At 47.9% G+C, this 25,968-nt stretch overlaps 1 long non-coding RNA gene across 2 annotated transcripts; it reads left to right on the forward strand.

Annotated features, from left to right (window-relative positions):
- The first annotated feature begins 272 nt into the window (after positions 1–272).
- Positions 273–23,726, forward strand: LOC129783628 (uncharacterized). 2 transcript variants are annotated; one of them, XR_008745388.1, is made up of 3 exons: positions 273–642; positions 3,882–4,038; positions 22,816–23,726. It is a non-coding gene; the product is annotated as an uncharacterized LOC129783628 (long non-coding RNA). The 2 variants fall into 2 exon arrangements; XR_008745387.1 differs by having other exon boundaries at positions 3,882–3,979.
- The last annotated feature ends 2,242 nt before the right edge of the window (positions 23,727–25,968 follow it).

Raw genomic sequence — 25,968 nt, forward strand, 5'->3', positions numbered from 1 at the left:
TTCTAGATATGGGTAACTCGTTACTGCCAGTTTAAGGAGATTGAATGTTACGCAGACACCTGTGTTGGCGCTTCACTTGTGTGCCACACAGCAGTTCCTGCATGCTCGGGTCTAAGAGTACAGTCTCCTTTCTGGGTTAAGTATGCTGGAGCAAAGGCAGTCTTCCCAAATCATGTTGTAGAGCCTTGGCTCCTCATATTGCCTTTCTTTGCCTGTGAAAACTCCTTTCCTTAACACTTGTTTTGCTTTATTTTGTACCCACTGCAGGACTGCTGACTGGAGGACAGTTTCATCAACTTTACGGTCAAGGTGTTTTCCCTCCTTACTCCTACACAGCAACCTCGTGCCAAGCCCCCAGCACTTCACCGGCACAAAGATTAGATCCGACTCCAGTCCCTTCCACTTGGATCCAGCAGGGGCCACTTGGGTTGCTGCCAGGGCAAGGGGCTTCCCCAGCTTTTCCAGATAAAGGGGCTGCCTTTCCGGTACTCCAGACGCTTCCAACGGGAGCCACGTACACACTCCAGCCTGTGGCTTCTCTTCCGCCACTTCAGCAAGGGACTCAAAGCGTTGCCGCATCCATTGCAAATTGTAGCAGCTCTGCATCTTCAGTGCCGTACTCACAAGCCTGCTATCCAACAGGTATGAAAATAAATTTCTGCATTTGCTTTTCAAAAATAGATTTTAAAGTGAGACTTTCAAATATTTTTCTACAATACTCTGCCATGTGTATATCTCAAGTGAGAATTAGAAAGTGTCCAGTCTAAAAAGAAGATGGACCTTTAAAGCAAAAAGAATTTTCTGCTTGGTATTTGTGTCCTTCCTCCAGATTTTGTGTGTTCCCTGGTGATTTCCTGGATAGCCTTTCTGTTGAGGTTAAAGGGCAAGGAGAAAAACATTTGTCCAAAACTAGTCGGTGTGAGGCTAACTTCCTTTTTTGTTTTTTTTTAACTAAGCAAAACTTGGACAATGATATTAAAGCACTGAGACCTTGTTAAGAAGTAGTATCCTAAACCTTGGTCTCATGTTTTTCCAGGTTAAGGTTTTAAACTCAAAGATCAGTCAAAAGCATTGTGTAGAACAGGGGTCCTCAAACTTTTTAAAGAGGGGGCCGGCATGCAGATTAGCTGGCAGGAAGTCATCTGCGGCTGCTTGGTTTCCCCCTCCAACCCCCGGCAGGGTGGTGGTGGTGTGGGGGGTTCTGTAAATACGGGGAGGCAGATTGAGGACCCTGGGGGGCCATATCTGGCCCGCGGGTCGTAGTTTGAGGACTCCTGGTGTAGAATATTTCATTCTGCTCATACTATTTTTGTATCTTTTTTTTTTCCTGCTTAGCTTCTTTATGTTGTATTTTTTTTTATGCACTGAAGACTAGAAAGTACAAGTGTCTTGGCTCCTTTCTTTTTTCTAAATTATTTCTGCCACAATTGTCAGTCTCACTTAATCACTTGATTACAAAATAAATCAGTCTCACTTAAGTGTTTTTATTCTTCAGAAGAGGAGTTGAAACAAATTACTGTTCTTTTCCTTGCCCATACTTTGAATTGGAAAAATCATATGATGGGTTATTTTCTGGGGAGTGGTGGTCTGTTTGTTGTTGTTTTGTGGTGTTTTTGTTCAATTTCCCTAAAACTTCTGAAATTCAGAACAGTGACCCTTTCCTTGAACAAACTAAAGCTCAGTTATTATTCTTTCCTTCTGCCTGCTCCTCCTTTGGCAGCCGCACCTTCACAGAGACAGCTAGCTATCCCTGTTTAGAAATCCTACACAGTGAAATCATTACATCTTTTGTGCATCTCTTCTGAGACCTCTGCTGAGAACAATTCGGACAATAATCACTAGTTTCCATAACGCCATTTTTGTCAAGGAAGGGTTCTGAGGAGCTGGGCGTTTCTTGTAGACACACTTAAATGTTTAAGAGACAGGCAATTTCTGCCTTGTGCCCCTTATGCAGAGATTACTGTGGTGGCCAAAGTGTGGAGCCTGCCTCACCAGCTGCTAACTATTAAGTCTTCTCCCAGGAGCAGGTGTCCTGAGAATCACAGAATGGTTTGGGTTGGAAGGGACCTTAAAGATCAGCAAGTTCCCCCCCCCCTGCCGTGGGCAGGGACACCTTCTATTAGTCCAGGTTGCTCCAAGCCTCATCCAGAATACTTGCTTCATTAAGGTGGGAGGTGGGAGGTGGTCCCCGCTTTGCGTTTCTATTGGTTACAGAGCATAGGCTGAAACTCATCATGATGAATTGTAGTTGTCTCTGTCTCAGCTAAGGCCCCAGCCCTCTTCCGTAGTCAAGGGAAGGAAAGGGGCGTCTCGGGTATGATTCATGTTGCTCGGTTTAGAGTTTGTCTTGGGGTGAGATTACTGGTGTCCTGGAAGTGCCTGTTTTGAAGTACTGCCTGTAGGGGAGCTGAGGGAGACCAGGGTAGATTTAGACATGAATATGGAGATCTCTCACTGGATGACGCTCGTTGCTTTAAGTTTAAAGGATAACTTGGCTATGTTGCTCAGGTAGAATCTTCTGGGGTGGGAGGTGGGTGTGAGAACGCGGTGAAAACATACCAAACTTTGCAAGGTGTAATCAAAACTAAAATACAGAAACTTAGGGAATCTGAGGCATTCGAAAACTCCAGTGAATTAATCAGCGTTCCTGAGAGTGTGAGTGACGTTTCACTGGTTATGATAAATCTTTTAATTTTCACTCTCGCTCTAGGACTGTCTCAGTGGTTTTACTTCTGTGCCTGTGTATCTCTTAATCTCTCTGTTATCCTTTCTTCTGTCTATTATAACATACAGAATGCTGAAAGCGTGTTTCTTCATATGTCCACATGAAAAAGTGGTTTCCTTCATCATGAGAGCACAGCAGCAAGATTAGTTTGTTTGGAAAGTGATAGTTAACCTTAAGATACGTATTTAGTAAGTGAGAGAACTGAAGAATGTATGTTCAATCTTATTCTTGACTCTTTTCATTTCACTTTTGAAGTCCCATTAAATGAAATCAAAGTAGAACTTTCTGAAAAGATTTTTTTTTATGTGTATTCAAACTTGTTTGTTAACTTCCGTGACAAAAAAATTTCCCTGGTTTTTCATTATGATTCTTATTGAAAAGTCAGTAAAATAAAATATGCTCATCTAAGTCTTTTTTTCCCCACTAGCCTTAGACCATAATTAGTTTAAGGATTTAGTTCTGTTTACTTTCGGCTATCTGCAAAACCTTTGACAGTAGTAGAATCGGGTGAAAGAAATGCGTTGAAGCTTCATTATCTGAGAGTGTCTAATAATGAAAAATCAGTCATGGAGACCATGTGAGACATTATTAGTTATTGGTGCCACCTGGCAGTGCAAGTCCAATCGCACCTTTGGCATACATCTGTGCCTGTAGGGTTCATTTACATATGAAAACCTTTCTGGTGAGTGGTAGTTCAGGAGTAGTCATGATATTCTTCGGAATGACACACTCTGGGTTAAGAGAATTCATTTTCTTTGTAAGTCTTAAAATTCACATGGTCACAAGTGTGTATGTGTGTATGAACACCTAGGCTCAGCTATGTGAATACGCTTTCTGTGGTGTATTGTGACAAGAAACTCAAGCAGCCAAATCAAAAAGGTGATATTAAGACACAAAAGACTCTGATTATGAAGTTTCTGTATGTATGTGTGTTTTACCAATTTTACAATATATATTTTTAATATATCTATACATATCTTAAAATAAGTATTTTTAAGATTAAGAAATTGGTCTTAAAATCACTTGGAAGGTAGCAATAAATTTCTGGAATTGCGCTTACTGTGTGATTATTGAAATGTTTAATCAAAGTAAGCAATAGAACTGCACAGCAGACACAGGTTCCGGCAGTCTGATAGCTGGGTTTGAATTCTTGCAGCCACACCACAGAGCTGTTCAGCAGCAGCCCACACAGATCCTCTGGCTGGCTGTGCTGGTCCTACTGCTTCAGCGTGCACCCACGACAGCTTTGTCCAGGTGAGCGTAGCCTACTGAAAGGAGGTGAAAGCGAAGGAGACTGTATGAATGAACTGCAGGTTTGTACACTTGTGAAATTAAGGATATAAATTTGAAAATTGATCTGCTTGATAAAGTGAAAGTGATGTGGTTTACAAATACCTATTTCAAAGAACCACTGAATGTTAAACGGGTAGTTTTGTAATTCAGGTTAGGTTTCAGGGTAGCAGCATAGTGGATGTCCTCATCAGTGGAGTGTTTTTTTGCTTGACTTCACCAGAATCACTTTTAGTTAATGAGCCTGCATTTGTATTGGAAGAATGCTCTTGCCTGGACAAAAAGAGATTCTTTAATATTATGAAAATACTGAGAAGCAGCTCCACTTCTTTGTCCCGGACAGCTTCCTGCAGTCCTGAGTTTCATTTGATGAACGAGAAAAACTAAGGTGACTTTTTGGAATGGGCCCCGCCTCAGAGATCTCTTATTAAAGATAACTCCAGTACTTCCTGTAAATGCGTTATGCAATTCTAGTGGAAACTGCACCTTATTTGGGGGGCCTGGCTTATCAGATATCAGAAGATCTTTAGTAAGAATGCAAGGGCTTCCTTTTCTATTACAGCATAACGCATATACTTTTTTCCCCCTCCCAGAGGACAAGCGAAGCAAGTTATGCTTATGTGTGTTGAAAAAGGGTTGACCTACCCGAGCTTGATCATCCAGTTTCCTGTCTTGCAAATTTCAACCTTTGTCTTTTATTCATGAGTTTTTTAAAAAAATAAGCTTATCCAAGATGGGCAAGTTATGGCCTGGATAACATGTTAGTGTAAGGCTATAAATAGCCAACGGCCAGTTATGCCGTCGATATTGTAGTATTTATTTTTCACACCGTGCATCTTTGTCCTCTCACTTTGATCGTGAGCTGCTTTTTTCATCCAGGACGCGAGGATCCGTCTGAGCGATGGGCAGTCACAACTAAATAGCTTATCTCAGAAGGCCGAGATCAATGGGGTAGTAAATCATTCCAAAGGAGTTGTCAAAGGTGGTGTTGTGGCTAGATTGAAGGATAATATACAGTGTCCAAAGGGTCTAGTAAAACTCAGTTGTTTGGAGAAGCAAGTCCATGGGCACTGTGTGGAGTCAGAAGAGCTTTAGGCCACTTGCTAGTGGTTGCTTTGTTTCCTGGAAACCCCCAGCAAAAAGCTGCCGAGCATCTGGGCAGACTGCGGGAAGGCGATCCTCTGCGTGAGAAGGCCAAAGGCGAGCAGTGCCCTGTATCAGTTCCACCAGGTCAGTAACCGGCTGTCTCTGAGCAGGGTAACGCAGCTATCGTACCGCGTGGATCAACGGGACTTCTAGAGATTTCTGAGTCTTAGCATAGCATAGGTCATTTCTCCTGGAACGTGGTGACAGGCTGTGCAGGTGGTACAGAAGACAGCAGTTTGCCTGCGGTTCTTGCTGAGCTGTGGGGAATAATCAGTTTGCCTTTTGTGTGTTCTGGGGCATATACTTCCCCAAACTTCTGCTGGGGGATGTGGCAAGCTGCAGTATTGAGCATCCTGCCCGGCTGGCGTATTGATCATCCATCAGTAACCACTTGCACAAATCCTCAAAAGCGGTAAAATTCATCAGCCCTGGCTGACTAAGCATTTTTATTGTTCCTCACAAAAAATAGAACTATTGCATGGTGTATTTCCTATCGTTCCACTCAATACCTTCCACCAGTTGCAGGAATTCAGTGTGATGCTGTTGAAGCGTGGTTTGCGGGGCGTTTTAGGCTGTTTGGTCCCGCTGTGTGCTGCTAGATAGGAGTGGCAAAGCCTATACGAAACTGCTGGACCAGTCCCGAAGACAGCGAACCGTATCGGCGCACTAGCAGTCAGCAAGCTGGTTACCAGCCCCGTTTCTGTTGGATCCAGACGGTGCTTTGTGGTCTCAGAAGGAAAAGCTGGCACTCTCGGACAAGGAAGCTTAAACCTTGTGCTGTTCCTTACTGGGTCTTGCAGAGAGCATCGCTTTTAAGTTTAGGAGAGATTAAGACAGGTGGAGTTTCTGGGTCTTGGAGGCCAGCTGCTGGGCTTGTACAGTACGCACCTGAGCTGCTGAAAGTGTTAGGTGCCCCTGCCTGGAACACGGGCAGACCAGGCCGGTAACTAACTGGTTGGTTGGCTGCAGTTTGCTCTCCAGGAAAAGCTACAGAGAATTGCTGTGTGGAATGGCAAGGGGGCATAGGTGGTTATACCCAGACATGGTGGCTGATGATGGTGTATCTCACCAGGTTTCTGAAATTGGGGTTTCAGAGGTTTGCATTACACTCTCATCACAGTTGGTTACAAAACAGGGAGCTCGGGTACAACTTCTTACCCATTTTTCATTTGGGTTCTCTTAAGTGGGGTTTGGATTAGTGTGATGAGTCAGTATCCTTGGGTAGGAACGAGTCTTTTGAGAGACCTCCTGCTATCTTCTGCAGCAGCAGTGCTGGCAGCTCACAACCATTAGCTCAATACTTCCCCGCTGCTTTATCATAGATGTGAACTGAGGCTACATGTTGGATTTCAGTGATTTTTTTTTTTTCCTGCCCTCACCTCATTTTGTTTTTTTTTTTTTAATAGCAGCCCTGCTGTTTGATTATTGCTATTACCATGGTTATTAAGCTGTCAGTATTTCCTTGTGGAACTGAAGCAAGAGGTAACAGGAAATGGAGGAAATAAACGTGCAAGAAAAAAGAAGAAAAACTTTCCGACCTTTAAAGCAAACTACTTAGGACTGCTTTTATTTGTAATAAGGAATGATAATCAGCCGTGTTATTTCAAAAAGAAATCAAGTCTGAACTAATTCCGATTGCCCAAGCACTCAAGCCAGATTTGTGTAGTGCTAGCAGTCCCTGAAAGTCCCATGTAACTCTGTTAAACATTCAGGAACAATTCCTGCACAGCTTCACTTCACCCGCTTCAGCACTTCCTGGACCACGGTCTCAGCCATCTCTTGAAGCTCCTGGTCTTCTGCCACCATAGTTCAGCAGCCTAGGCGGTGTGCTCTTAGATGCTTTTTGTCCGGCAGGCTTGGAACGCTAAAATGGGGAACAGCTGATGAGTCAGTGTGTTCCTTCACCTCGGTTTGCTTTCCGCTTCCTCCCAAGACCCACGTCCAGACAAGTCCCTAGCAGTCAAGCTTGAAAAAATCTGGTTTCTCTGCATGCCACCTGGCACACGCAGGTTTTGAGAGCACAGAAGGAAATGATCCTTTTCCTTGCATGACCTGGCTGTAAGCTGCCAGCCCAAGGAAGTGTTCTTGGGACAGGAGGCGCTCTGAAAGTCCACCGCAGGCTGCCAGCCTCACGCAAAGTGGGGAAGAAGTCACGAGTCAAGAACAGAGCCTGGCAGCAGCCCAAAGTTGTCCTCTCCCATCAAATGCTCTTTTGCAGCTTGACAGCTTGACTGCCATGGCAGAAGGAGCCGAAGCCTTCACCCTGGCACAGATACCACCCCACACTATGCAGAAACGCTTCCAGAGAGGCTCTTGCAGGGCATGGAGCCAGGCAGCTTTTAACGGGCACCCTGCTAAGGAGAACCGGGCAACAGCAGGCTCTCCACTAAGCTGATCAAAGACCTCCTTGAAGAGAAAACCAACTCACAAATGTCCCATCACCGGCACTGTCAGGTTCAGGGGTGCTGCACCTTTGGATGCAGAAGTCTTTGGATGAAAACCAGAGTTTTCACCCGCATGTGAAACCAGCACCATGGACGCTAAGCCCATTGAGTGCAGCTCACAGGTTCATGCTAAATGTGAGTCTGTGCACAGACGGGACCACTCAGAGTGCCCAGGCACACTTTTGCATCACAAAGGGCTAGTGCCTCATATCCAAGACGCACAGGGGAAAAGAAATAATAGAAGGAGGGAGACGAGCTAGTCCCCGGCGAGGCAAGGAACGGGTTACAACCCAGTGGGCTGGCAGAGCAGACCCAGGATCTGACAGCCACCCTCAGGTGAGGACACATGGCACACCAGCCAGTTGCCACCTCCTCAGCAGCCAAGCACTGCTTGCAAGCCCCGAGCACCTGTGTGCGTGGCAGCACCTTCTCCCAAGGCCCAGCTACCAACGCACTGCTGCACAGCAGAGGCAGCCCCCGGCATCCACCCGGCTCCTACTCACTGGCCTCCCTTTGCTGGCAGGCTTTTTGGAGCTGCTCTGGCTGCCTGGTTGTCTCCTCTTTCCCTGCTGCTGCTGTTCTTGGCCCTCAAGCTGCTGGAGGCGGCGTCGCTCTTTCTCAAGAGCCTCCAGTCCTTCAATCCGCTTCTCGATCACGGTGAGATGCCTGTCAAGAGAAAGGCAGGCATCTGAGAAGGAGCCGCTCTGTCCGTCTTGCACAGGCCATTTTCTGCTCAGCCACTCCTGTCATCCTGCTACGTGTTGCGCTGCTCCAGCAGTCCCTGCAGCAGCTTACAGCTGCCTGTCCAAGGCTCCAAACACAGACCCCGCCGATGGGTTCGCAGCCAGCACAGGCTCCTTCCACCGCTGGGCTTCGTGCGTTTACTGGAACGTGAGGCTCCAGGACTTTGATCGGGGATCACGGGCCCCCTTCAAGAGCAAGCGTTACTTGGCCTTTTCTTACCTCTGCCTCTTCTTTGCAGCTGGCAAACTCCTTCTTTGCTCCTGCAGCAACCACTCTCGCAGGCAAGAAACATCAGTCCGTCCTGGCGGTTTGGAGGTACCCTCTAATTTGGCCAGGTCTTCCCAAAGCTTTTTCTGAAAGGTGACACCAAGTTGTGGCTTGCTGTTGCCTGGATGAGCACTCCTGCCCGCGTGTGCTAAGGCATCCCACAGGCCCAGGGCAGCGCTCTGCTCCAGCCACGCAAGGAGGGCAGAAGAGAAACACGGCCCTCGGGGCTCTGCATGCTTACATGTGACTTTCCTGCCTGCACCCTGCACTAGCTCAGCCCGCTGCAGAGCCCAGCCCGGCAGCACAGCCCTCACCTCTCCCGCACTGACCGCCTCCCCAAGGTGCCACAAGTAAAGCCCCAGCCCTCGGCACCGTGCCGCTGAGCGGCATCCACGAACACTCCACTTTGCTCTACCTCCTCTCGGATGAACATCTTCTCTGCCTCCAGCTTGAGTGTGGTCAGATACTGCCTGTAATCATTGAACTCCTTCAGAGTGCAAACCACCTATGGAGAGATGAGGGGAGACATCCCTCAAGAATTTGCCAGCCAGCTACGCAGACTGCCTTCCCCAAAACAGCCCAAACCCAGCAGGAGGGGAGATGCTCCTCTGCTCACCCTCCCCTCCCCTTCCCGGCGGCAGGGCCCCTGACTCTTCCACCACGCCATGGCTGAGCGGTGCTCCTAGCCGCAGCGCCAGGCCTCGCACCGGCTGCCTCCTCAACACTCAGGCAGTGCAAGGCGGCCTGAGAAGAGCCGGAGCGGGACTTGCCAGAGGGATGCTGGCGCTGCTTCTGCTCCCAGGGAAACGAGCCCCACAGCCCTGTGCTCCCCACCAGCAACAGGCAGCTGCAGCAAGCACTCTGGGAAGCCTGCTTGAGGGGGGCTGCTTTTATCAGCCCCATGTCCAGACCTACTTTGCTGTCACTGGTGATGTAACCCTCTCTCTTCAGCCTCTGCAGGTTGTCCTGGCGCTGGTGGTAGGCCCGCAGGTGCGGGTCATGCAGGCTCTTGTATTCTGTGCTCAGTAGGCGGCAGTACGGATCTCCCAGATTGAAATAACCAGAGGGCTGGTGAAGCTGTAGGAGAGATTTTCCAGAGTGTAAAGGAGGCAGGAGACCACAGCTAAAAGGTGCCAGGCGGTGCTTGTGAAAAGGTAAAGGTCACTTGAAGACCAGCGCTCTGCTCCATCCTTCTGAATGCACGGAGAGCACCACAGCCAGACTGTGGGGGCCAGGCTGGGCTGGGCTGGGCTGGGGGAAAGACCTGGACACACTGCAGACAGGGCCCGGGCCACACACTTTCACAGTGCCGGAAACCGGTCCAGAAAACCCACAAGTCCTCCTCTTGATCACCACACCAGGGAGTCAGGAGCTTCCCTCTACTCTCCAGTGCTGCCACGTGGAAGGGCTACAGCGCTCGCTGTCGAGTAGGTGGCCACAAGGACTTCTTGGAATGGTGGGGACACCATCAAAGCAGAGAGCTTTTCTACCCCTTTCTACTTACTTTACCTTTTCCCCCAGCTTTGTCCTGTAGAAGACAGGCCTGGAGCTAGGCGACACGGGGATCTTGACCCCAAGTGGGAGGTTCAGCAGCCTAGTAGCTCCTTCTGCCAGTGGCTGTCTCCTGTTGCCGAGCTAGAAAGAGGGAGACACGGGCACTGAGGCACTATCTCCGTAAGCCTGCTGCACAGCGCTCGCAAGGTTCTTGGAAGACTCCAACCACGGGGAGCGCCAAGAGCAGCCCAGTCAAAAGCCGCTCTCTGCTTCCTTGCCCCCCTCCCCACAGCTCCCATCCCTTCTGCAACCCATGTCTGTGTCCTTTTGCAGCAACCCCTCCCGCCTGCTTAGCCGTAAGCCACGCTGGGCAGAGAGGCAAGGCTGCCTGCAGACCCTCCCTGCTTCCACCCAGCTTTCCATCCTTGTCAGCTCCCCAGGCACTTCCTGAGCCCCTGGGGCAGGCCTGCATGTTCCAGGCTCCCAGGCTGAGCCCTCCCCATCGGCTGGTTGCTCACCTCTCCCCTCTTCCTCAGTGCACTCAGCTGTGCATCTACATTTCGCGCACCACCAGAGAGACGGTGCTCCATGGCTCCTTCCAAGAGCTCTCCTGGAGCTCTGATCCTGCGCTGGCACCCCTTGCTCCAGAGGCACCCAACTGTGGCCACCACGGCCGGTCTCCCAGCAAGATGCTATACAGAACAAGCGCACATTGTTGCATCATCACGTTGTCATGACACCACATTCTGTACACCTGCATCCTGGGAGGACCCCACGCCAGAGCAGGATGCCTGAAGGAGGCTGTGACCCCACAGGAAGTCCACGCTGGAGCAGGCTTCCGACAAGACCTGCATACCCGTGGAGAGGGGAGCCCACGCTGGAGCAGGTTTGCTGGCAGGACTTGTGATCCCACAAGGGACCCCCACTGGAGCTGGGGAAGGGTGTGAGGGGTCCTCCCCCTGAGAAAGAAGCGGCAGCATAAACAACATGTGATGAACTGACCGCAGCTGCCCTTCTCCCTCCCCCGGCGGGAGGAGACAGGGAAATTGGGAGTAAAGTTAAGCCCGAGAGAAGTGAGGGCTGGCAGGAAGGTGTTTCAGATTTGGGTTTATTTCTCATTATCCTGCTCTGATTTGAGTGGTAGTAAACTGAACTAATTTCCCCAAGCTGAGTCTGTTTTGCCCGCGATAGTACCTGCTGCGTGATCGCTCCATCCTTATCTCGACTCATGAGCCACGGAGCACCTCCAGCCCAGAATGCGGCCCCAACAGCGTCCCCTTCCACAGGCTTCCTCCTGTGTCTTCTGTGGCCCCTCCTGCATCTGCCTCCCCATGGGTACCCCCTGCCGTGCACCCCCACATGTCTCCCCCCACCTCCCGCCCCAGCAGCTCCACACAGGCCAGAGCAGCGGAGCCGGGCGCTCCTCTGACTGGTCACAGCACCCATGCCACGAGCTCTCTGTTTTGCTGATTGACTGCATACCAAGCACAAATGAATTCCAAGTCAACTATAAGAATGAAGGCCATTTATTAGATTGCAGTGTAATACAGGAAAATGGCATGCAGTATGATAAAAGGAAAGAGTACTGGTTCCGATGCACAATATGATAGAAGAGCAACAGGAGCGAAGCATCAAATCGTTACTGCAAAGCATGACAGAGTCTAAGAGAAGGATACATCACCAATTAACACCTGAACGTCATCCAGGCCCGCCCTTCGGCTGGGAGCCCCCTTGCAGCCGGTGCCACGAGTCTCTCGGGAACTGGGACAATTTCTACGTGGTGTGTCCACGCATCCGTGAGGCTTCTCGCCCGGGCCCGCAGCTTGCCCGCGTTTATACTCGGCAAAAACCAAAAATACCTTACATGTCTGGTGTATGTATGTCAATTTCTAAGTTTAGGCTAAGTGCAGGCGCGCGCTATCTCATGCTGCATAAGGTTCACACACGCCGGGGCATCGCTCAGACGCCCGAGCGCGGTGGAGTGACCACCATGACACAGCTGCGCACAGTATCAATTGTCCGGGTGGCGCTGCTCACATCTCGCTTGTTCAGGGGCTCAGGACAAACACCACCTGCTCCTTACAGTAGTCCTGGAGCTCCCCGAGTTCACTGCCCAAGTGAAGCCGTGCCTAGTTAAAGACTTTTTCATAAATATATTTTACAGTATTTATTAGTGTAATAATATCATCTTAAACCTCAGCTTTTAAAAAGTTTTTTTTTTTTAATTAAAAGAAAAAAAAGATCCTGCCACAAAAATAGAGAATTCTAACATGTTTTATGGCAACAGTTTTAAATTAAACTGTGTCAGCATCAAAATTCCATTAGAAGTGGGACAAAACCTCCCAGCATAAAGACAACTATCTAGGGATTCAATTACTGAAACTGCTTGCAATCAACTTATTTCAGTGGAATATCCTTTTTTCAAGCTTACAAGAAAAAAAAAATTCTTGAAATGAATCAGAGAAGTCAACACCAAAGTTTCTCTACATCACAAAGCAATAAGGCAATTTAATATGGTATTAACACATGAAACAGAGGTTAACTATGCTTTTCAAAGATCACTTAAAACAGAACTGAGAAAAATGGGCTGATGATATGTTCTTAGGCTTCCGTTCTAAAATTGTCATGTTCCATAGTTTCAGATGAGTCCCCTGAGTAGGAAAGTTGGTTGTCCTGTACTGTGCTTGTGCTTCCGGACCTAATCCCATCCGTAATTAAAAATAGAGATTATTTGTCAAAATTTGTCAAATCTGAAAACAGTTTTGAGTTTCGCCTTATCTGACTTATTAGCAAAGCATCTAGGTCCTTCTTTCCTTCCTAACTAAGATGACATGGATAGAAATACTCAACGTTTACTTATGTTGACTCAGAACAAATTAAAATGTAGTAGTATGAGACTCTGCCTTAGCTGTGTTACAAGAGGTCTGGAGCTCAAAGGTTTGTACTGCTATACATCAATAAGAAAATAATATCCATCCTTCTGTACTAGCTGATTATTTCTTTAACTAGAAAAAAAAAAGTAAGAAAAATCACTTTTCTTCCAAAATGGTAATTCTCTAGGGAATGTTTTTCAACTGTTCTTTGTTACCTTCCTAACAAAACTGAAACTAATTACAGCAACACTTCTTACAACTCACAAATCTAACATGCATATAATCATGGTAAGAACAGTTATTTTCCAGCTTTATAGTATATATGTACATTCCTCTTATGCATTTAGAGGTGGACTTTTTCAGCCCAGGAAGGGTGACTGTACGTAGCGTGTCTGGCCTTCTTCAAATTACAGGCTTGATAATGTAAACTGGTCGCTTCCTCAACTAACTGGTAGCTGAACAAAAGCACACATTGATTTAAATTTTCCAGGTGATGAAGAATCCTCCACTTAACCTGGTAAGACCTTCCAGGGATTAAGTGCTGCCTTTACTAACAGTAGTATGTCCTTGGATGGTAGTCAGGGTCAGCACACCGCATGGAAATGCAGCCGTCCTTGCCCTGACATACAGTAGACAAGCTAACAATACCATTTTTGTTCAGCTCTGCAGAATCAGAATTTGCACATCTGCAAAATGTGTAATTTACATCGTTCAGTTGGTAGGGGTTTTTACTATATATATATGTATAAGCAAGGGAAACACAGAAAACTAGGAGGTTATTACAAAAGGTTGGAATGGAGATTAAGCACTGGCAGGAGAAGAGGATTATGAATTTCTGGCAAAGGCCCACCTTCTCGTCTGTACAATGGACACATCGCTGGTGTCCCGCAGCAGGGAAGGAGGAAGAAAGCTAGCTGCAGAGAAAGGCACAGCTGTGAGAGAGGCACACACCAGAGAGTAACTGCCATGGTACATGGCAAACAGGGGCGTGCGGGCTAACAGCAATTTGAGTTCACATGGGTGAAAAAGAAGGAAAGCACTGAGTCCATAACACAAATTAGTAATAAGCTATTTCTTCTTGCAGCTCCCATCACCTTTGGCTAATAACAATCTTTGACAGCAAAGTAACGATTAAAGTCCTCAGCACCAAATTTAACCCACTGACCAAGAAGTGGCAAATGAATCCGCTCTTGTGGCTGAAGTCAAGAATGGCCAGTGGTACCAAAGGGACCGATGTTTCTGTGTGTTGGTTCTAGGGAATCATGCTCTGCATTTCAGTTATGGACTACGTATGGCTGGCTCTGCCCTGAGTTACGGATGATACACTAAAAACCTCACCTGTCCCACCATCAGGTAGTCATGGTCTTCTGGCACTCTCGCTGCACAGGGGGAGAGAAACCCAGATTCATTTCACTGAACTAATGCAAAAGACAACCTCAGGAATGCCGAGAAGAATTTTTTGTGAAGTGGACATTTTTCTGGATTTTTCAGATTTGCTTTACTTAAGTTTTAGCTGTTTACACTGAGCAACATAATTCTTAATAAATTATTACCGAGGGGAAAAAAAATGCAAAGCCTCTTGGGAAGACGACAGCATGAGCTTACTAGAATCGCAGGCCATTAATTCCTTGGGTAAAGCAACATCCTTCTGTGGTGCTGGATTTAGCTTTGATGACAACATTGACAAAATTTCTGCTTCTGGTTTAATTTGAAGGGTGAAACTGTTAGCAACCCCGCCCAAACATCATTTTCCTCACTTCAGCTATGCGGAAGAGCAGAGGGATATTACTTTCAGTTTAAAAATAGGAACAGTTTCCCATCAGTTTATTCAATTTTGCCCCCTTTCTGGAACTTACTGCGCTTTTACTTGCCTTGGTGGTTAGGGGCTGTGCTGTAAACCAAAGCAATAAGGACGACTTTAGTTAAAGAAGAGGTTTGGTTTTGTACCTTCTTGCTAAGAAATCTTACGACAACTCCAAGATAATGTATTTGAGGTCACGAAACACATGGGTGCTCAGTCTTCTCACTACTGTCTTGCTTTGAGGGCAGCCAAGACAGAGGAATGTCATTTTCTTCCGCCACTGCTGGTGACCTGTGGGCAAGATGCAAGCAGAGAGAGATCACCACACTCTTCCTTCCCCGGCTCCCTGCTCTTCTTTGCCTTTCGGTTCATAGCAGATTCCTGTTCTGCAGCGCTAAGGATGGTTCTGCTGGTTCCTGCAGTCTGCCTGCAGTCACAGCTGGCAGCACAAGGCTGAGGAGAGGGCAGATCTGCACCAGTGCAGCTCAGGCACCGCCTCAGAGCTGTGCCAGCGCACAGTGCAAGCACTCGCAGTGACAAAGGTGCCGCTTAAGAGTTCTGGTCTTTGTGAATATAGCTAATCTTGTTCTTTTTCTTTTTTTCTCGCTTTTTTCTTCACACACACGCACACCCCCCAACACCTTCCCTTAGCCAAGTAACATTGTGGTACCCAAAACATCCTGTGGCAATTAGTTCCCCGGTTTCCCTGTGATTAAGTACCTGATTTGATTTCTCCTATTTGAAATCCTCCATTAGTCGTGCTTGCCTCCTTTACACTAACTACAACTTTACTACCTATGTTTTTACACAATAACCGCCCCTCTGAAGATTCCTTCTTCAGTATTTCCTTCCGCTGAAGCTAGTTCTTACCCTCGCTGCTGATTTTCTCTGCCCCATTTTAACCCCACCTGATCTGTTCTGGCGTGGGGATCAGAGCTGCACAGGTCTGGGGGGGTTTAGGGCAAATGTGACACAATTCCCGATTTGTTCCGCGTTCCTCTGCGCTCCTTACAAATTTGCTTTTCCTTTTGTGAACTGCCAGTGGTTTTTAAGCCGACACTTTGCAACACCTGCTCTGCCGGCTGCATTCCTCCCGGCGGGGTAAGCACCAGCCCGGGGTGCCCCCGGCACATGGAGCAGCTCCCCAGCCCCCCGCCGCCCGCGTCCCCCTCTGTCCCCCCCGTCCCCTCCGTCCCCGCCGCCCGCACCCCGCGACAGCGCAGCGGCCCGGGCAGGTCCGGCTGCTCAGCAGAACCCGCCCCCGCCCCGCCCCTCCCCTCCCGAGATCGCCCCGCCCCTCCCGAGATCGCCCCTCCCCTCCCGAGATCGCCCCGCCCCTGCCGAGACCGCCGCTCCCTGGGATGCGATGTGTCACGTGGCCCTGCGGCCCCGCCGCCTTTCCCGCGCGCGGTCCCGGTGCGGCGGGCAGCCATGGCGGGGCGCGGGGCTGCGGAACGCGTGCTCCCCGCTCTGCCCCGCCTGCAGCCGCTTTCCACGGCCCGGCGCCCGCCCGCGCCGTGGTTCAAGGACCTCCAGGCTGCCGCCGGGACGGCTCCGGGCTGGCGGCGGGGCCGCCCCGAGCGGCGACTTTCGGCCCCGGGCCTCAGCCGCCCGGTCGCTCACGGAAGCTACGGGAGATGCTGGTGGCAGCGGAGCTGAAGGGCCGGCGGGGTGAGGGGACCGGCGGGGCGGAGCGGGATGGCTGCGGGACATGGTGGGGGCTGAGGGACATGGCCCGGCTGAGGGGACTTGGGGAGCTGAATGGACGGGGGGAGTGAGGGGGATGGCGGGGCTGAGGGGGGGCTGAGGGCACCGGGGAGCTGAGGGGGGCGGCGGGGCTGAGGGCACCGGGGAGCTGAGGGCACCGGCGGGGCTGAGGGCACCGGCGAGCTGAGGGGGGCGGCGGGGCTGAGGCGGGGGGTGGCCGGGGGCGGCCGTGCCGTGCCGAGGGACCGGGGCGCTGCGCGGACCAGCGCCGCGGCGGGGCTGAGGGCCGGGGGCCGCGGGGGAAGCGGAGGAGCGGGGCGGCGGTTGAGCGCGGCGTTGGTGCCACCTACCGGCACGGACGCGTCGCAGCAGCCCGGCCCCGTCAGTGCCGACACCTTCCCCGCCAGGCTGCGGCGGCTGGTCAACAGCCCGCGCTGCCGCTCCGTTCGCTGGGGCGCCTCCGGCCGGGGGCTGGTCATCAACCAGCCGCGCTGTGAGTGCGAGCTGCTGGGCGCCGGCATGGGATTTGAAAATCAGCACTCCCCTGAGGGAGAAGGGTTACCTGTCCTTGCCGGTGGCATCTCAGTTCACCTGGTGTAGGGAAGCTGTTGTTGTTTATGCAGGTAGATCTGCTGCCAGTAAGCATGAGTAGCATGGTTCACATGTATTTCAGGCTGCCTGTAGACTACAGTACAGTCTCCATTGCGTACTACACTAAGAACACCCTTGCCCGATCTCTGTGGAGCTGGCACAGCTCTACCAGGTGAACGATACTGCTTCTTGCCTGTCGGTAAGGATGCCCATCAGTAGGGGTGCTTAATAAGCTGTCATTAAATGTGTGCGAGACAGTGAGTCATGTGAAGTGATAACTAGAGCATCCTGTTAGTTTTGTGCAAAGGAGGCAAGGCCTGGTAGTAAGATTTTTGTCAGTTGTCTCCTGAAAGAGAATTCACAAGCTATGCAGTTTTTAAAACGGATTGCATGAGTAGGTGAGAGCTAATTAGAAAATAATACTGCTGAAAAGCCCTAGAGCATGTTTTCTTTCTTTCTAACCCTCTTTGAGAGGATCTGAGTTTTCCCAAGACAAGTCTGAGCCCTCAGGATTATTCCACACATTTTGTATCGGCCCGAAAGCTTTGTAGCTGGCGCTGTGTAAGGCAGATGTGAATATCTCGCTTTGCAGTGCTCTTGGGCTGCTCTAACTGTGGGCTGCCACCAGAAGAGCACTCCTGCTTCCCATTCCCTTGGTGGCGTGTTAACTGTCATCTTCCTTGCAGCTGATACAGCAACGTGTTGGTTCAGCGCAACGATCGGAGAAGACTTTAACAGCCTTTTTGTGGCTGGCTCTTGGACCCAGGTGATGCACCCCATGGGTGCAGAGCTGTAAGGCGCGGTGTAGGAGGAGCGGCAGGACTGTGCAACCAGGAGAAGGGGAGAAGCAGCTGACGGTACTGCTCTCTGCAGCACCGGCTGGCATTTAGAGCAGAGTAGGGTATCACCATGCTCTTGGTTACTGTGTCAGGGTAGGAACTGTCATCTAATTCAAGTGGTGTTTTCCGTGATGTGTGTGGAACTGCACGTGCAATACCAAGACAACAAAACGAAGCATCGGAGAAGGGATGGAACTTATTTCGGTAGGGAGGCTAGGAAGCATTTAAATTAATGATTTGATGTGAACGTTGTTAACGCTAAGATGAGTCATTGCAGACTTCAATGACATGTGGTTTGTCTGATGTAATGCAGACCACTGGTAAAGGAAATTATTAGAAAGAGATGACCTGTTCATTTTTTGTCCTCTGTTTTGATGGCTGCAGTTTCAGAGTTTTTGCTCTAGGAGTCTCATTTTCTAGAAAGACAGAACAAGGAAAACATTGGGGTTTCTATGCGGTCAAGTTCTGACAGGCTGACAATGCACTGTGCGCTCTGTACTGACTATTTAGGGACACGTCTTTGCTGTAAATGTGAGGTGATTTGATAGATAAGAGATACTTGTGTTTGCAAAGCGTCAGTCTGTTCCCAGTGTCTTGCAGCATGTAACGCTGTGTTAAACATTCAGGAACAATTCCTGGACAGCAACTGGAGGTGGGTAACTTGGCATCCTGTGGTGTCTTGTTTACGTGTTAGAGCTAGATAGTCTTCATGTCCCTATCCAAAGGTAAAATATAAACAAAAGGATTTTCATACCCCTGTTCCTTCCCTGTTTATAAATGGTGAAAGTACTGAACAGGGAATAAACAGTCCTATACGTTAAGTCTTAGCAAATCTTCAGGGTCAGCTGGTATTTATTTAGTGATTCTTAATGGTTAAATGTGAACTTGCAGAATAATGACTGTATGTTACTGATTTCTTGAATTAGCTTCCGTCAGAGGAGTGCCAGAGGTAAATGTGAGGCTGTTTTTAAAAAAAAATCCTTTTGAGTGAGAATTGGAAACTACAGGTCTGAGAAAGCCTGGCTTCTAGATCAACCCTATTGACGTGAACCATCCTGAAACTCGTAATTCTCATGGCTAAATGCAATCCTGCAGGGGAGTCACAAATGCAGTAGTTCTTGGAGAAATCAATGAGCACAGGCGTTCGGGGTGTTACTGTCAGTGTTTCAAGAAAGCCACCAAAACAGAAATTGGGCTGTCATGGTATAAAAGCAAATACCATTTCATGAAACAGTAACTGTCTGAGAGAGGAAACTGTAAAATAATAGAGAAGAATGAAAAGACTATCTAGGAAATAACAAAATGGCAAAGTCTGGGATATTTTAGTCTGCACTGAACTAGTTGAGCTGACTGAGGAAAAACTGGCTTTGAATTTTTTTTCTTGAACAAATAATGACTTGTCATAAAGTACTTGCAAAGTCCTTTGGAGGATTTTGACATTGCCCTTCCCTTAGCTGTTTGTGAGCTGTCAGTAGAGGAGTTTGGTAAAATCTTGCTTTATGATGTCCCTTTTTAAAAATGTATTGTCTGATTTAAGACACAGTACTTTCAAAATTGCTTTTGTTTGGTTTAGTAAGTTACTACACTTTCCGATGTATGGCACATTTCTAAATATGGGTAACTCGTTACTGCCAGTTGAAGGAGATTGAATGCTACGCAGACACCTCCGTGTTGGTGCTTCACTCGTGTGCCACACAGCAGTTCCTGCATGCTCGGGTCTAAGAGTACAGTCTCCTTTCTGGGTTAAGTATGCTGGAGCAAAGGTAGCCTTCCCAAATCATGTTGTAGAGCCTTGGCTCCTCATATTGCCTTTCTTTGCCTGTGAAAACTCCTTTCCTTAACACTTGTTTCACTTTATTTTGTACCCACTGCAGGACTGCTGACTGGAGGACAGTTTCATCAACTTTACGGTCAAGGTGTTTTCCCTCCTTACTCCTACACGGCAACCTCGTGCCAAGCCCCCAGCACTTCACCGGCACAAAGATTAGATCCGACTCCAGTCCCTTCCACTTGGATCCAGCAGGGACCACTTGGGTTGCTGCCAGGGCAAGGGGCTTCCCCAGCTTTTCCAGATAAAGGGGCTGCCTTTCCGGTACTCCAGACGCTTCCAACGGGAGCCACGTACACGCTCCAGCCTGTGGCTTCTCTTCCGCCACTTCAGCAAGGGACTCAAAGCGTTGCCGCATCCATTGCAAATTGTAGCAGCTCTGCATCTTCAGTGCCGTACTCACAAGCCTGCTATCCAACAGGTATGGAAAAAAAGTTCTGCATTTGCTTTTCAAAAATGGATTTTAAAGTGAGACTTTCAAATATTTTTCTACAATACTCTGCCATGTGCATATCTCAAGTGAGAATTAGAAAGTGTCCAGTCTAGAAGGAAGATGGACCTTTAAAGCAAAAGGAGTTTCTGTTTGCTATTCGTGTCCTTCCTCCAGATTTTGCGTGTCCCCTGGTGACTTTCTGGATAGCCTTTCTGTTGAGGTGAAAGGGCGAGGAGAAAAACATTTGTCCAATACTAGTCGGTGTGAGGCTAAGTTTCATTTTTGTTTTTTCAATTAAGCAAAACTTGTACAATGGTATTAAAGCACTGAGACCTTGTTAAGAAGTAGTATCCTAGGCCTTGGTCTCATGTTTTTCCAGGTTAAGGTTTTAAACCTTAAAGATCAGTCAAACGTATTGCGCAGAACAGGGGTCCTCAAACTTTCTAAACAGGGGGCCGGCGCGCGGATTAGGTGGCCGGCAGTCATCTGCGGCTGCTTGGTTTCCCCCCCCAACCCCCAGCGGGGGGGTGGTGGTGGTGTGGGGCTTCTGTAAATACGGGGGAGCGGGTTGAGGACCCCGGGGGGCCATATCCAGTCCACAGGCCATAGTTTGAGGACTCCTGGTGTAGAATATTTCATTCTGCTCATACTATTTTTGTATCTAAATTTTTTTTCTTGCCTAGCTTCTTTATGTTGTATTTTTTTATGCACTGAAAACTAGAAAGTACAAAAGTCTTGGCTCCTTTCTTTTTTCTAAATTATTTCTGCCACAATTGTCAGTCTCACTTAATCACTTGATTACAAAATAAACCAGTCTCACTGGTTTACCAGATTCAGTATGGGTGGGTGGGTGGGTTGGTTGGTTGGGTTTTGGCAGGGATGATCTTATTCCTGGACGGTTTGGTAACCCAGATCTTAAAATCCTGACTACTTACGACAGTAAACAAGCAGTGCAACAGAAATGAAACACCTTGTTAACATTTTAAAAAAATAGAACTGAAAAAAAAATCAAATGAGAGGAATAGTGTTTGAACCTATCTCATAAAAACATAAAGGTGGCTTAGCCTTTAATGAAAAGATTTAGCTTAACCGAAATTTCTCAAATTCCAGGTTTTATTTCCCCCTCCGTTTCCCCCCACCCTCCACAGTTTGTGGCTATCTACAAACTGGCACATCTACACGAATCCACGCCAGGACTTGCCTTCACACACCCAGAAGACGGGATCTCATCTCTTTGTGGTATCTCCATCAGGGAGAGGCCAAGTCCTTCACTGGCATTTGATCTGATACGGCTTTCCTAGTAGGTGATCCTGCAGCTTCCTGTTCTCTAATTTACTCGTCTCTGGAAGTAGCTTTTCATTAACCATGACCTCAGCTAGAAGGTCTAAGGATAGTCAGGCACTAAGGACTAATCCTTCATACTGGATCTCTTCCAAAAGAAGGCTGTATTTTAAATAGACCTGAGTTTCTGTTCAACATCATTGTATGACTTGTATTTGTCAGAAGAAATGACCCTTCTAGTGTCCTTTGACAGAGTCACCTCCGGAAGAAGTAGCAGTACAGACACTGGCTGTTAAAATGTCATCTATTATTTCACTTGGGTGGGACTTGCTGCTTTTGAAAAACTCTTTCATTGTCTTTGTTCTGTTTTAAAGGTTATTCGATAGATATGAATTCTACTAAAAAAATCATCACTGGATTGCTGATTGTGTCCTGTCATCCTGTGATGTCATTACAGTGAAAAATTTTAGTAGTGTTCAGACCTGATCTGTGATGGCAAAGGCAGTCTCTGTAGGTTCTACAAGAAGGGTTTCTGACCTGAAATTCTGTCAGGTTTTTATGCAGATTGATGCAGACTTTGAGTTGTGCCTTTGTGGGACCCTGTCATGACAGGAGAGTCCAGATGTGAGGCTGTGACAGGCAGGGCAGTTTTACAGTATTTGCTGTCATCGGTATTTGAACTCCCACTCCTCCTGGGACTGGGGCATCCCTGGGGGGCACCCCTTGTGTAGATGTGCCTATATAGGGACAATCACTTGAGGAGGAAAATTATATTATTGGTTAAGAAGCAGTGAGTTCCTCAAGTTGTGTTGTCCATATGCACATTTACAGCATATGGACCTTTTTCTTTTGCTTAAAAATGTTGTGGTTTATACTGATTTATTTATACTACAACAACAGGAATGCTTGAGTTTCAGAAGGAACTGAAGGCGGGTGGATTTTCTCTCTCATTTTCTATTACGTATGTGGCACGTGAAGAGGGTGGTTCTAATGTACCCCCACAGGTCCTACTAAGACCAGAAGTCTCTGATTTGAATGCTTGGGTATATTTAACACCTGCGGTGCAAAGGGTGTGCAGACAATGCATCTGCAGGCATACACCAGCTCCTGGTAAGTAACCTTCTCTCCAGGATAGACCATGAATAGAAGAAAGGAAGCGTGCCAAGAGTAAGGTGGTTAATGAAAACCAAGACAAAGTAGCAGGTTTTTTTTTCTTCTGGTTAAACTTGCTATTTTAACTGAGAATAACAGACAATCTTTCAAGCTTTTGGATAAATGGATAGACAGAATCAATACACATCCTGTCATGGTAATTTTTTATACAAAAGTTCACTGTATTTTGTTTTTTCCAGAATCCTCCAATGCAGTCATCTTATGAAGCTGAACTGATGCCGTCTGACTGGCTATGTAATACATCTGAAGAAAACAAGAAGGCAGAAGTCAGTCTTGAAGCCATGTTTCAGGTTGCTGCTGAGGTGCATTCATCATGCAAAGCTGAAAAGGTGGGAGTGGCACCTGTAGAGAGCCAGAATTCAATCCTGGAGCTTAATGGAAATCAGGCACTGCCTGTTAATAGTTACACACCTTCTTCAACTGAGGAAAGCCAGCTGGAATGTCTCGCTCCTGTAACTTCAGACACGTCATTTCTGGTGGCAGCAGATCGAACACTGAATTTGTCTCCATTACAGCCTTCTGACATTCTTTGTGCTGCCGATACCACTCTGTCTATAGAAACTGCTGCTGCTGCTAAAATACTACAAGAACTTCTGACCACACAGGAAGCAGATGAAGAACGGAGCAAAGAACCACATCACCGCGCAGCTGAGTTCTCCCTCATGATTTTTCAGGAAGAATTGTTCAGTCCAGAGCAGGTAAGGGGTAAAGGGAGGTAAACCAACATCTTTCTTGAGCTAACTATATTTGATAGTAATGCTAGGGTCTGGACCGATAGCTTTTCAATATTCTTGCCTGCTTAAGAACCGAAGGCTTCTTTAATTAAGCTTTTAATGGACAGTGAAGGGTTTGCTTGTTAAAGCAAGATATAAAAAAGAAGACGGAATGAAAAAGTATCCCATGTTAATGAGCATGACATGTGTCAGCCTGTTGGCCAAGTTAGGGTGTTCATTTGCATGGGAAACATGCGTAGTGCAGGTGTATTCGTGGTGATGAAGTGGATGCTTTTTTAGGTTGTAACATACCATCTTTAATCTCCAACAAAGAAGAGTATTTTGAGAATTGCCACTGGAGGCAGATTTTTGCTTAAATTTAGATACACGCTTAGATTGTTTCTGGTAAATAGTTGTTAAGCTCTGTTTTCTGTGGAAAGTATAGTTTATTGACATTTGACTGGTATAAAGCATCTTCATTGGCTTATACCTTGTGGTGTACAACAAGTTGTAATTGTACTTCAGTCTACCTGTAGCTGGTCTTCCCGGTATGTAAAATTGTAAGTCTCATGAGGAGTGAGGGGCATTCTAGATGTTACTCTGTTAAGGCAGCAAATGCATGCTCTGCTTTTTTTTGGTCTTATTTTGAAAACAAAGTAAGCTCAGGAGTTTGACTGCATCTGTTTCTGCTGCATGAGACCTACCTTGCATGTAGGCACTCAAAATCTCATTTTTGTGTATGCATTGAGGCTACTGTTTTATTGCTCTATCGGTAGCTTGACGCCTTCACTGAAGTTTCTAGATCGGAAATCATCAGCTGGTGCAAACCTCCCATTGTTGCTTTCAGCCAGCGTTATAAAGATTAGTCATCTTCCTCTTGGGTATCTTTCTAGAAAGGGCTGTGTATTCTGATCAAGCCTCTGCATAGCTCAAGCCTAGACTAGACTGTTCTGCTCCGTACTGTGTAGGGAAGAGCACATCCCTGTGCTAGTGCATAGAGTTGGCAGCACTCCTTAATTGGTGCCCACTCAATATATTAAGCGTTGACCGCACTTTAAATGTTGTCAGTTTCGAGAATTTTTGAATTGCATTTTTAGAATGACAGGTTGTCCCTTGTTGAAGGCCTTTGGAGTCCGTGACCCGAACCTCCTTGTCAAGAACTGGGGGAATTAAGCGCATGAACCACGTAGTTGTTTGGGAGGGAGGTTTTGTATATTTGTGAGAATCCTGATGTTGGTCCTGGACTGTAACTGGTTAAATAACTGGCCTCGTTTTTTGAGCAATTGAAGAGCAATTCAGGGACTGTTGAGCGTTTTGTTTGACAGATTCCCTCTTTCTGTTAGAACTACTCTTTAACTAGTCTCCTCCTCCCAAACTCGGGAGAGGGAAGGTTAACTTAACCCCTTGCTTGTCCAGAACCTGGGGTCATGCTATGGTGCAGAACTCTCCAGAGGAGGCTTCTGTGCCTGTACTCCTCACATCAGGCTCCAGCACAGTTTTCTTCCTCATCCCTGAATCCGGAAGCACTCAGGCTTTCAGCGGCTGTTGGTACCATGTGTTTTAGAGCAAGCTTGTGACAGAATAGTGGGCGTGCGCAGAGACCGCTCTGTTCCTCTCTATAGGAGCAGAGGGGGAGCAAATTCCTCCAGTGTTCGTACAAGAGCATCAAAACAGCTCTGCTGGGTCAGATCAAAGGTTTGTCTTACCCAGTGTCAAGTGGAATGAAAAGAAAAGCCGCCTTTGTTCCCAGTTACAACACGGAGAAACACCCGTGTCTCGTGCACGTGCCTGCACCTTTTCTGACAGAAAATGGCTTTGGGGTACTATGGAAACTCCTGGGGAGAAAAAAAAACCCAAACCATTAAAATAAACGCTGCTCAGCTGATGTTGGAGACCTTGGTATTAGACACCCAGACCTGTTCTCCTCCCTGCAGTTGTCACTCCTGCACCAGGAACTGCTTGCTAGTGGGTGAATCTGACGGCAGCAGCTCCCAGGCAGAGCTGGGAGCAGCCCCTGGGGACACCTTTAGGCTTTACAGCAGTGTTTGCTGCCCCAGCACGGGTCCCCTGCCCCCTGCAGGGACCAGGCAGGAGGCTGGAGGGAAGAGTCCCACCAACAGCTTTGGCCTCCAGGCTGGAGAACCCTGTCCCAGGCTCAGGCACCGCTGCCTCCGGGCTCCCCTACCCCATCCTGGGGCAATAAGGCAACTCTCTTCCTTCTACAGAACAACACTCAAAGCTTAAGGGGAGTTTCCTCTTAAGGCATTTCCTCCCTAATGCAGGTTTCCCCCAGGCCTAGAGGTTGCCACAGGGCTCTATGGTCAGTGTTCAAAGGTGTCTCAAATGCCAAAAGGAAAGTGGCTTTTCGCAGGCAACAATCCAGTGAGATTTCTGAAGCTGTGTAAAATAACGTGTTCACCTTGCCCATCAAGTGCGTTATCGTGAGGACCTGGCAAGGGCCCTGCTTTTGTACAGCAGCAGAGATGCTGTTGTAGCCACAGGACTCCAAGTTCTGGGGGCGTGAAAGGAACAAACTCAAACATCTCAGAGCTCGCCATGACATCAAAATAGCTGGCCGGGAAACCCTTCTTCAAAGCTGCTAGATGAAATGACAGGGCA

This window comes from Falco peregrinus, unplaced genomic scaffold (genome assembly GCF_023634155.1).
Source record: "Falco peregrinus isolate bFalPer1 unplaced genomic scaffold, bFalPer1.pri scaffold_76, whole genome shotgun sequence".
Lineage (NCBI taxonomy): Eukaryota > Metazoa > Chordata > Aves > Falconiformes > Falconidae > Falco > Falco peregrinus.